This window comes from Pinus tabuliformis, chromosome 3_2, assembly GCF_031772625.1.
Source record: "Pinus tabuliformis cultivar Carrire ecotype Pingquan chromosome 3_2, CPIR1, whole genome shotgun sequence".
NCBI classification, from domain to species: Eukaryota; Viridiplantae; Streptophyta; class Pinopsida; order Pinales; family Pinaceae; genus Pinus; species Pinus tabuliformis.
This window is the reverse complement of record NC_142302.1, coordinates 761,931,138-761,943,687: the sequence shown is the minus strand read 5'-3', so window position 1 is coordinate 761,943,687 and position 12,550 is coordinate 761,931,138.

Here is a 12,550-nt window from a genome sequence, read left to right as displayed (position 1 = left end):
TTTTGAACATTCTTCCATATATATGATGTGCATAGAACCTGAATAAATTCATGATTGAGCCACTTCATTCACATAGAGTTTCCACCAAAGATCCTTTGAAATGTTTGTGAGATGTTTTATTTTTTAGGCTAAGATATTTCTCCTATGATATGTGACTGCATGGATGTATTGTTGATTATTGTTGATGAGCACATATGAGTGTTGTCTTAATATGAGATATGCCATGATATTATTGATGAAAATTCCATAACTTTATACGCGACCAAGATTGAGTATGATGTTGCTAGCATGGCTATCCGTGAGGCAGGATGTAGAAGCTCCTTAGAGATCCGTCTGATCAAGATCTGAATATGACATGGATACATTGCGATGAAAGAGAATCCCATATATGTAGTTGGGATTGAGACACTTCCATTTATTCATACAATGCAACTGTTCAAGACAAGATTAGGCTTGTGATTGACACCTCCTTGAGAGGGAGGATGATTATGGTATTGTTTTGTGATTTATATGATTATTTATGATCTAACATGATATTTGATTTTATGTCCTGTATGAACAGGAAATAACTACTATTGAGAAAAGAAAATACCAGATTTGAGTATGATGAGAACAACATTGTTCGAGGACACTGAGCCAACTCTTCTCCCTCTATGAACTCCCAGGGGTAGGAATTGAGATAGAGGACTCTTGGGGTTGAGGGAACTCTGGACAATAGGGTATGACCCTTATCTGTTACCCATACGATTAGAGATGTTGCTACCCTATCTCATAGGGTCGCAGAATGTTGCTCCCCTATTTGGTCTTTGCAGAGTATACCCCAGTTGGCATCATACCCACAAGAAAGGCTTGTCAGGAATACCACTCCTCGTTTGCCAACGAGTTGAGAGTGTACTTGGGGTTTACAACCCAAGTTTATTATGATGCAGGTGTTCTACCACATGAATATTCAGGACCATCGACGGGAAGATCAACAAGAAATAGGATGGGTTGAGATAACCCTATGTGGTTCTAGATTGAGATTGAGCTCCGTGATGTGATCCCAAGGTCAAGGCGTACTCCCCTATGTGTTTTGATATCCTATTTCTCGATATCGGTTTGTATATGTGTAGCTCCCCCATGAGATTTCGGTTCGAGATGTGCTCCCAGATGTGGTTATAGGTTGAGATGTGCTCCTTGATGATATGCTCTCTAATGATGATTGATGATGATATTCTAGGTAGTAGCCCACTGGCAGAGATTCTGGGTAGTAGCCTGATGGATAGAGGGTGGTAGCCCAAGATCCCCTCCAGTAACAAATTATTCTTCTTTATTCGAGAAGATTCAACATACGAGCAAAAACAATCAAGATATAAGCATAAATAAGCAAGGGATAGATTGAGATGTACATTGATGATTTGTCATGACGAGACACTTAAGATGGGCATGGCATGACGACTACATAACAAATATGATCAATGATGATATGTGATGACACTTGAAGATACCATAATGGCATATTGATCGATGGACAAATATTGGCAGGTGGAATTCTCCCTAGTTGAGAGGGAGTGTTAAAATTATGAAACTGCGGTTAAATTCCACTTTGGACAACTCATATGATGAAGATAATAATTGCAATAGATTCCTATTTTCAAGAGGACCAAAATTGACCTAAATATCACCTTATTTCGACAAGAAGAAGTTGGTTTTTGAATTTATTTATTTACTCATGTATATTGGATTAAGTCGACCCTAAGCACATGTACAATTAAATAGGTCGGCCTCGACATCAAGTGGATCCTCATGAAAGCCTATATATAGAATATACCTCAATATCATTTGGACACAATCATCAATCAGTCTCTTCTCTCTTCTATTGTTTGGTTCGCACAGATCTGACGGCGAAAATCTTGCGCAAAGGGTTTGAAACTACAGGGTCAAAGCTCGCACTTGTCTAGGGTTTCTAAGTCACAGACACTCGCACGTATCTAAAGTTTTTCGTCCTTGTACGCTGGCACAATAGGGTCCTAAAAGCGTCCGAGAAGTCTCAGACGCTCGCTCACAATGTCTAAGGGTGCATTTGGGAGGCTAGGGCTTCTATAGTTCTATTTGGTCCCTAGACGCTCACATCGAGTTCGAGCATCCAAATCAGTCTCAGACGCTCGCATAGGGTGTATAAGGGAGCATCTGGGAGGCTAGGGTTTAAGCAATGCAGTTGGACCCTAGACGCCTACACGCAGTTCACCTAGTAGTGTCTAGATCAGTCCCAGATGCACTCATCCAGTTCTCCGAAGAGTTTCGAGATCAACCTTAGACGCTCGCACATAGTATCTGTGCATGCGTCTAGGACCTAAAGATGAGCTATCAGTATGCAACAATGTTCAAAATAGTGACAGTTATATGCAACAATTAACTATAGTCATTGATAGTTCATTATAGTCCTTAGAATCAAGATCTTTGAGTATAAGTATGTTTAAGGTCATGTTATGGATGTTCTAGTTCTTTTTTATTACATAGATAAAGACACAGATCATTGTACTCTATTTTTCTTAATCATTTGATGATGATCTACGAAGAAGAAGAATTTCCAATGGTTTTAACCGTAGTGGGCTTTTCCCTGGTCTCTTACAAATCTTGGTATCTATGTGTGCATGTTTTTCTTCTATTGTTCCTTTATATTACGCTGCATAGATGATGATGATATTGTTCTTTCTACATAGTTGCATATGTTGATGAATAATAATGTAAATTTGAATAATGTTATAATGTTATGGGGTGAACTTAATGTGTTAATGAAGAAATGAAATTATCAAAGCAAAGAACAATGTATCCCTATGAAAAATTAACAGTCTCCAAATATTTGAGGAAGAAACTTCAGCTGATAGCAAAGTTGGTAGTTTTTGTTGGTTACACTGAAACTCCACACAACTACTGGGTATACTTACCTTCCATCAAAAGGATAGTTGTGCGAAGGGATATAAAGTTTGATGAGGAGAAATCAATGAGATTCTCTCTTGAGAGGGAGCTTTAGATCCAACCAGAAGAGGAGCTTTTATCTCCAAAGGAGGAGCCTCAGGACGTGGTGAAGCAGCCACAAATGGAGGATCAAAGAGGAGGTAAAGTGGAGACATCTACTCAAGAATAAACATCTATAGAAGGTAGCAAAATAACCAAGGAAGTTGATAGATTGGTGTAGGATGTGAGGGAGAATGTGGGATCTTCTTCAAATTTACGTAGGCAAATGAGGTCACCTGAGAGGTACATTGGCTACATGGCTCTAATTATGGAGTTTGTAGAGACTGAACCATCCTCTTTTGAGGAAGCAATTGAGAAACCGGTTTGGGTTGATGCAATGGTGGAAGAATATGAATCCATCATGAAGCACGATGTTTGGTAAGTGGTCCCAAGACCGACAGATAAATCAGTAGTGGGTTCGAGATGGATCTTCAAGGTTAAGAACACAACATATGGAAGCATAGAGAAGTATAAGGCCATATTTGTGTCCAAAGGATTCTCTCAAGTTGAGGGAATTGACTGTGAGGAAACCTTTTCTCCGTGTTGAGGGCCCCGAAGTCGGGTCAACAACAAGGGGGATACCCACCCGGTCCGGAACCTGGTTGGCGGCTCCTTGCCCGTTTGGAGTAGCGGGTCCGACTGGGGGTAATGGGACTAGTTTCCCAATGTGAAGGGTGTGCGTGTGTGCGTAGAGTTTGATGATATTAATCTAAAAGGTTTCTCTGAACTAGTCTTAATTCTAACAGCTAAACTACTTCTACACTAATGTGACTAATGAAGAGAAACAATACATCTAATCTATGCTAACCCGGGGTGTTCTCTTTTGTTATGCGATCTAGAAAGATTTCTAACAACAGCTGGTAATAAAGATCATTCAACTATTATCAGAATATAAATCGATAAAGATAAACCATTCTGCATAAGAAGTTAGGCAGAGTAGTTGTGAACAACATATCGCATAATCAGTTTTCTATATGTCAAGCATAAATAAATGACTCCACCGTACAGAAGTGCCAAATGGTAATACAGACATTCATACAGTAACATATAAAGAACTCAGCTGTATATCACTTTAGGGATACTAGCAGAATTTAGTCAAGAGATAAAAGTACCATTTATGACTGATTTCACTAATAAACTTCAAGCAATAATGATTTACTTCTACTTGTTTCTAATATCTGCTAAGAGTACAGAAGTGCAACATCAGTAACAGACATTAAAATGCAAACATAAATAAATCTCGATCCATCCATTCATCAAAAACCTCCTCTGAGGGTGCAGAAGTGCATGTTTTGAGGACAAGTTTTTTGACAGATTTCCGGACCCTTCTCCAAATGCCATGAGAAGGGTTAAATACTACTAGCTAATTGATATTAATTACACGAATCTAGGGAATCGGCTTCAAATGACCGCCCTTTACTAAAAGCAAATTTATTTCTAAAACTTTAAATCTAATTTCTGACCGTTTCTGTATATTCTCTTTAGTGCTGTCAACTGCGCAACGCTTTCCTGGGAAGAGTCGGCTTGCTGCCTTCTTCTTTTGCTCGGGAGATAAAAGTGGAAATAACAAGAGCTGGCACCTCCTTCTGACATATCAGAAGATATTTTCGAAAACCTTTCTCTAGCTGGGTGTATTCGCCGCGTGTATACTTAGCACAACCCAGGTTCTTCTCGAACTGATTTTGCTGTTGCTGTTTCGGTTTCCGGTCGTGCGAATGACTGAGTGGGTTAGGAGTCGCGCTGTATGGACATCCCCCTGTTTCGAGGATTGTTTCCGTTCTTTGTTCCAGGTTTTTCTGGAGCGTCTTCCTTCCTATGCGCTTCTTTCTCTGCTTTACCAAGTCTGAGCTTCAGGATCTTTTGTGAACACGCTGCTTTTGTGCGCCTTTGACTCTGAGTCTTGGATAGTCTAATTTCATCAGTGCCGGTTGTCTGATAGTCTGGAATCCGCGGTCCTGCTGCATGCGGCATTCGTTTGCGGAGGCATCTTCTCTCTGCTATTTGATTGGCGCTTTCCCCTTTCTCTCAGATGTTTCCTGCATATAGATTTATATCAGTTGCGTGTCTTGCAGTCTACGCAAAGAAGAAGGGAAATGAAAAGATTGACATAAAAGCATTAAACTCTAATGAATGCGTAATCCTGACATGAATCATGACTTGACTCTTCGATAAATGCGATGCAATCATTTCTTGATACTCAAGCATGCGGTCATTAATTTCCTTTAAGGCGCGCGCTTGGTCTTGGGTTTATCGTGTGATGAGTCTTTTCAGATCGCAGATCGCAGTCATTTCAGATCGCAGTCATCGCAGATCGCAGATCGCAGATTTTATTCAATGGTTCATGGTGCCATAGCGTGACGTTTGCGAGTGTGATGTCGCATATCGGTGATCGGCGCTTCTTGGAGGTCGTCCTTTTAGAGCGCGTTTGAGATGCATGCGACGCGATGAACTTCGCGTCGCTCTTTCGCAGTTTTACTTTTCGCGCTTTAAGTAATGCTTCAACCTTTATTTGCGATGCGATTTAAGCCTTAGGGAGAAAAATACAAAAATTTAACAAAATATTTTTTGGGATTTTTTGTTCAAGGTCCCCCCTTTGCTCGACGTTATTGCTAATATCAAGCAAAGAGGGGGGTTGTTGGTGACCACAACAATGGCAATTCACTGTGAAGAACCAGTTATCTCTGCTTGTTCTATTGCATTTTCACTTCCAAAACAGAAAAAATTTTCTTATGTCTAAATTTTGTTATGGACGGATAGAGTATTACCCCTCATCCTGTCAATGATGTTTCGTCACAACTTTTTATTTCATTCTGATTGTTTGCTTCCTCTGGGTCATTTTTTGTATTCACACCTAGACATTACTCAGTCTTTTCAAAGACAAAATAAGGTCTTCTCTACGTACTGGCTTTGTAAAGTATGCTCATTTGTCGTAGGTAGAGCCTCTGCTGCCCGCAAGCGTCCATAGCCTCGACAGGGTTACCATATTATCCAGCAATGATCCTTTTTCCTGCTTGAGGTTATTTACAACATTCCAGAGAAAAATCCTTTTGACACTTTTCTTTCTTTTTTGATTTTTTATTCTCTAAAGAACAATGTCTTGGTTTGGTAGCCAAATTATGACACAGTCATTCACTTGATTTACACTTTTGCTGAACAAGCTGGCTCGCGATGAGACCCCTTGTCTTTTGATTGCAACAATCTTGAGTCGTTGCCCTGTTTTGATAGACAGTAGTGGCAAAGTCAGCAAGTTATAATATCTGTGATCATGATAAGCCGGCTCGTGATGAGACCTCTTATTCTTTGAGATATAGTGTTTTCTTGGATTGTTTCTCTGGATGCTGCGATTTTCCTTAACAGGGAGGAAGTCATTGTTTTTCCTTAAGAAAGCTCTGGACGACAATAATAGAGTTTAAGAACAGCAGTTTTGCAGAGAATACTTATTTTGCTATTGATGATACTTTTCATTGCGTTGGCATAAAACAATTTTTTGCCAAAAGTTACTTTCATCCCAGATTTCTTTGTGAAGTTGAAACTAACATCATATTCAGGCTAAAGTTAACTCTATCTGTCAATAATAAAAGTCAGATTTTTCGAAAAGTTTTACTATTTATACAAGTGAAATCAAAATCTGATAGAGAAATGGTACATTCTTCATAAATACAATTTATGATCACTCACAACCAACCTTATTTATAAAAATAAAACTAAAATAAAACTAAAATTATCCTACAAAAATTAGAAGGATAACCTTCTATGGAAAATACATTTTGAGGATTTGTCCATTTACAGGCAGAGAATCTCTTCTGCCTGTTAAGTCCTGCAACACAAAAGTCGACGGGCCTATGACCTCTACAATCTGAAAAGGACCAAGCCACAGCTTCTGGAATTTCGTATGTTTTCCCTTTTCTTCATGTGCCTTATCCCACTTTAAAACTAAATCTCCCATCTGAAATTTTTTTCTGGTCATTATGTTCGAATCAAAAGAGGATTTTATCAGCGCTTGGTGGTGAGCATGGGTTTTCTTGGCCTGTTCTCGTTGTTCTTCTAGCTTGATTATTTCTGTTTGCCTTAGTTGTAAGGGAGAAGTGGATACTTCATCAATGAATTGTACTAAGGACAAGGAGGGAATGACTAAGTGAGTAGGAAGAACTGCTTCTCTCCCGTAAACTAAATTAAAGGGAGAAGTGCCGATAGAGGCTTTCTTTGTAATTCTGTCTGCCCATAGGGCGTTTACTAGCGCTTTATGCCAATTCTTTTGGTTTTGGTCGACTGTCTTTTTGATAATCCTGATTAGGTTCTTGTTCGTTGATTCAGCCAACCCATTACCTTGCGGATAGTAGTTGGCAGAATACTTCAGTTTGAACCCTCTTTTGAGCGCGAACTCAGTCATGGTATTTCCAGAAAAATATGAAGCATTATCGAATATTAAGGCCGTTGGCAATCCAAACCTAGTAATGATAAACTGATCTATGAATTCAATAATATTTTCAGAATTAGCTGTCTTGAGAGGAACTGCCTCTACCCATTTAGTAAAATAGTCAGTTGCCGTGAGGATATACCTATGCTGTTTAGAGGAGTGAGGAACGATCTCACCTATTATGTCCAGGCCCCATTGGCTGAACGGTTGTTCGATGTTAACCGGCTGCAGTGGCATGGATGACTTCTTTTGTTTTCCTGCAGCAGTCTGGCAGACTTGGCATTTTCTTACGTGATTGTACGAGTCTTTGAACATCGTGGGCCAGTAGTATCCTGCACGTAAGATTTTGTGCGCGGTGGCTTCTCCAGCATAGTGTCCACCTGCTGGTCCATCGTGGAGTTCCTGCAAAACCTTTTCGGCTTCAGTTTTCTCAAGACATCTAAGAAGCACAGAATCATAATTTCTTTTAAACAGGACATCATTCACGAGTTGGTATTGTTTGGCTTTTAATCTCAGGGCTCTCTTCTTGATGTGATCCAGGTGAAATGGAGCATGCCCGTTCTTTAGGAAATAAATGATGTCAGCATATAATGATTCTGCGTCGTTTAGGCTTACCTCATACGCGTGTACCTCTTCAGACGATTTTTCGGGGATTTGCGATGCTCCAGCTAACATCTTGCAGAAGCCTTGGCCTCGAATGATGTGTGCCGGCTTGATCTCCAGGTCGTATTCTTGCAAGGCGGTGATCCAATTCGCTCTCTTTTCGCCCACATCCTTCTGTATCAGGAGATTTCTTACCGCTGGGAACGGTACTATGACCTTGGTATGGGCCTTTAGCAAGAATGGTCTGAAATATTTAATCGCTTTAAAAACGGCATATGCCTGTTTCTCTACGTCTGAATATTTCAGCTCAGCACCTTGTAAGTTTGAGCTAAAGAATGCGATCGGAGCTTCTACCTTTTCTTGATTCGCTTGAGTCAAGATTGCAGCATAAGAATTCTCTGAGGCAAACGTGTATAAGACAAAAGGCTCTGAAAAGTTTGGGGTTGCTAGAGATGGAGCGTTGATGATGGCTTGTTTGATTAAGTTAAACGCTTCGTGCTCGTCTAGACCCCATTTAAAGTTTGAATTCTTTTTTATCATTTTTTGTAAAGGAGAAATAATACGTGAAAAATCAGGGACAAACCTTTTGACAAAATTGATCTGTCCTAGGAAAGATTGCATGGTCTTTTTGTTATGGGGCATGGATATCTCGGAAATTTCTTTGATTCTGTCAGGTTCAATGTGAATGCCAGATTTGGACACTACGAATCCTAGCAGTTTTCCTTCACTCAACGCGAAAAAAGATTTCTTTGGGTTAAGCGAGATCCCATACCTTAAACATCTTTGAAAGATTTGCTTCAAATCTTTGAGGTGGTCGTTTCGGTTCTTGGAGTACACAGTTATATCATCCAGGTAAATCACTACCGATTTGTTGACTAAACCTTTAAACGCGCTGTCCATGGCCCTTTGAAAAGTAGCGCCGGCGTTGATCAGACCGAACGGCATTTTCCGATACGCGTAGGTACCCCATTTAGTTCGGAAGGTGGTTTTTAACTGATCATCTGGGTGTACCAACACTTGGTTATATCCTGAAAGTCCGTCCAGGAAAGACATTAGCTCTGAGCCTGCGACTGCCTGTAATATTTGCTCCATAGGTGGGAGGGGGAAATTGTCTTTCTGACAGGCTTTGTTGAGGTTCCGGAAGTCGATGCAGATTCTAATATCTCCGTTTTTCTTCCTAACGGGTACCATATTGGATACCCATTTGGAATGTCTGACCGGGAAGATTATTCTGGCTCTCAACAATTTATTCAGCTCAGTTTTTATCTGACTTTCCAAGTTGGGGTGGATTTTCCTGAGCTTCTGCTGGACAGGTTTCTCGTTGTCAATCATGGGGATAGTGTGTTGGATGATAGAAGTGTTGTAAGTCTTCAGCTCGTCGTAATTCCAGGTGAAGACGTTTTTGTACTGTCGTAGAAGACGGATATATGCTGATTTTTCTTCAGGAGCCAGGCCTTGGCCTAGATTAACGTTCTGCGGCTTCTCATCGGTTCCTAGGTTCACTGATTCATAGTTCAGAGTCGAACTGTAAAGTTTGGCATTAGCATACCTTTTGAACCGACTTTTCAAGTCGTATAAGTCTTCTAGTTTGACCACCGATTTGGGTATGGCATTATCAGTGTTATTTTGTTGTATCTGGTGATCATGACAGTCTTCGTCGATTATCTGGTTTGAGTAGGATCCTTCGGAGGTGAGGAAACTTACGATGTCTGGGTCGTCGTTGAATACCCTCCAGTTAGTGATGTTTTCAGGGATAGACGGTTTAAAAATCAATTCTATCGAAAACCTATCTGGACTAAAGTCTTCAGAGGGAATGAGTCTGGAGGCTACGTTAGCTAACAGGTCTGCGCTTGCGTTGTGAAGTCTCGGGATTGATGAAATATTGAACGCTGTAAAATGTGCAGTGAGATCTTGTACTAAAGATTGATAGTGCTTTAAATGACTAGACAGGCAGTGTATGGTGTTACGTACTTGTTTGACGACGATCTCGGAATCTCCAAAGACTTGAAGATATTTGACGTTGCAGCCGATTGCTTTGTATAGGCCTTGCACTAAGGCTTCGTATTCCGCTGTGTTGTTCGTGCAATCGAACTCCAGTCTGCATGTGAGCATGGTCTTATTTCCGTCAGGGCTAATCAAAACGCATCCTGCTCCCGCTCCCTCGTTGGATTTAGAGCCATCAAAATATAATTTCCAAAATAAAGAAGTATTTACAGGGTTATCTAAGAAACTAACACATTTTGAATCATCAGTCTGGGAAAAGTTTTCTACTTGGGACAAGACTGAATTTTCTAAATATGGTGATATGTGAGCATTGAAATTTCCGAGGAAAGAGTCTACTGAGTAGTTGCCTATGATGCTACTGTTGTATGCTATGGCTTCATTCTCTCCTTCCAAATCCGTCACTATGTATTTTTGGTGCAATTCTCGTTCAACCTTTATTTGATTAGGTTTACCGTTGAAGGGTAACCACATGTGCGACCAGTCGGTCGAAAAGTATCCGTGGAGTTTCTCGGACCAGTCTCTGCTAAGAATCAGGCCATAAAATTCAGGGATGTCAGCCACTAGGATGTCGATAACTTGGCATACCTTGGGGTTAGACGACAGTCTTATGGTCACTTGATTCAGTTCGCCTATCACTTCGACTTGTGATCGATCAAGTTGAACTATGCGCACTGCGGATTTTTGTGGTTGAACGTTGAGTTTGGCACATATTGACTTGGGTAGAATATTGGTTGAAGCACCAGAATCAACCAAGCAGTTGTGCACGTTTCTGTTAAAGATTTCATAAGTGAGGAGGAAAGGAGGAGTATGAGATCTAGATCTCCCTCCAATCAAAGCGATGTCATTTGGATCGATTTTATTGATCGTGTTGATTGGAGGTCTTCCTATATTATGGGAAGCTACGGCTGTAGGTAAAGGCGTAGTAGGTATGGCGTGTAACTCTTTCATCATGATTTTCTGTTGGTGTTTCAATTTGCTCAACTCGTACAGGGTGATATTAGCCCTAGTCTTTTTCATGTCATCGATGATGTTATACTCCATTTCATCCGACACTATTAGTGTCTTTGATGGAGGCGTTTGTTCTGATTGGACTGGGCTAAAAGAGGTCGCTTTAGCAGTTGTTTTCTTTGGTGTGACCCTTTCTTTTGTTGCAGGGCTTGCGCCCTTCTGTTTTGGGATATTCTGGGGAGGATCAAGCTGATTTATGCTTCGTGTGCTAACCGGAAGTGCTTCTTGATCTTCCTCTTGTGGGAGGATGAAATCCCACATTCCTTGCAGTTCCACCACTTCTTCATCGTCGGTCTGCGTTTCGATGGTGCTTTCTTCTTCTTCTTCGTTAGATTCCACGTTTGAGACCACGTTGGGTGGCTTCGTCTCCATAGGAGGATTTCTCTTAAAACTCCTAAAAGGCTTTCCTGGGGACGACTCTGCTACTTGTTTCCTTATATCAATCATCTCATTGGACATGGCCTTTAACACCTTTTGTAATCCTTCCATGTCGAAAGGATCTTTCGTTTGCTTCTTCTTGGTGTCTTCTTTGAAAGAGATTTTCTTGGATTTACGCTCTTCGATTGTAGATCTCTTTTCTAGGGCTACTACGCGTCTTTCAACTGCCAACGCCTCAGCCAAATTTTCGACTAAGGTTGTCTTGCTCGCCCTATCTATGAAGATGGCCAAGTTTGAAGGTAAGGCCGTGATGTACCATTCGCATCTTACTTCCTCGCTGGGTTGAGAAGCAGCGAGGATTTTGTTGAGGATCTTGTTGAACCGTAAGTTAAAATCTTTTATGGGTTCTCTAGCCTCAGCTTTGAGATTGGATAAATCGTTGATCAGTGTCGTGGTCGATCTATCATCGCCGAATTTGGTGAGAAATTGATTTTGAAAAATGTCCCAGCTGGTGATAGATCCGGAGGGCAGCAAAAAGTACCATGACCCGGCTGTCCCTTGCATTGTATAGGGGAAAAGTCGGACCACGGCATCTTCGTTGGTAACTCCGTTGAGATTAACAGAAAGCATGAAATTATTGATATGTTCTTCAGCTAGCATTCTTGTTTCTGGATTGAATTTCGACAGCCATTTCTCAGGATGGGCAGGTATTGGACTTAGGGGTGGAGGCATTAAAACCACCCCAGGATTGTTCCATGGAGTTTGGGCCATCGCTGAGTGACTAGTTAACAAAAGTGCAGAAGATGATCTTTGATGTTGAGAAGATGGAGATGTTACGATCTTCGACGATTGCAGAGGAAGGGTTGTGGGAGATGGATGAGTGTTTTGAGGTGACGACGTGGGTGGTAGCCTTCGCGGAGAGGGAGTTGAAATGGACGAAGTGGATGAAAGAGTCTCTCTGTCAGACTCTGGAAGTGCTTTCCTTGCTCTTTTCCTAGTAGGGAGAGGGGTTTCAGTTGGCTGGATGCCAAACTTTTCACTCTTCAATCGGGTCAGGGGATGAGCAGGGTTGTATTGCGAAGTCAAGCTGCCTTTAGATTTATCAGACTTCTGGGTGAAAATAGAGAATCCCTGGAGTTTACG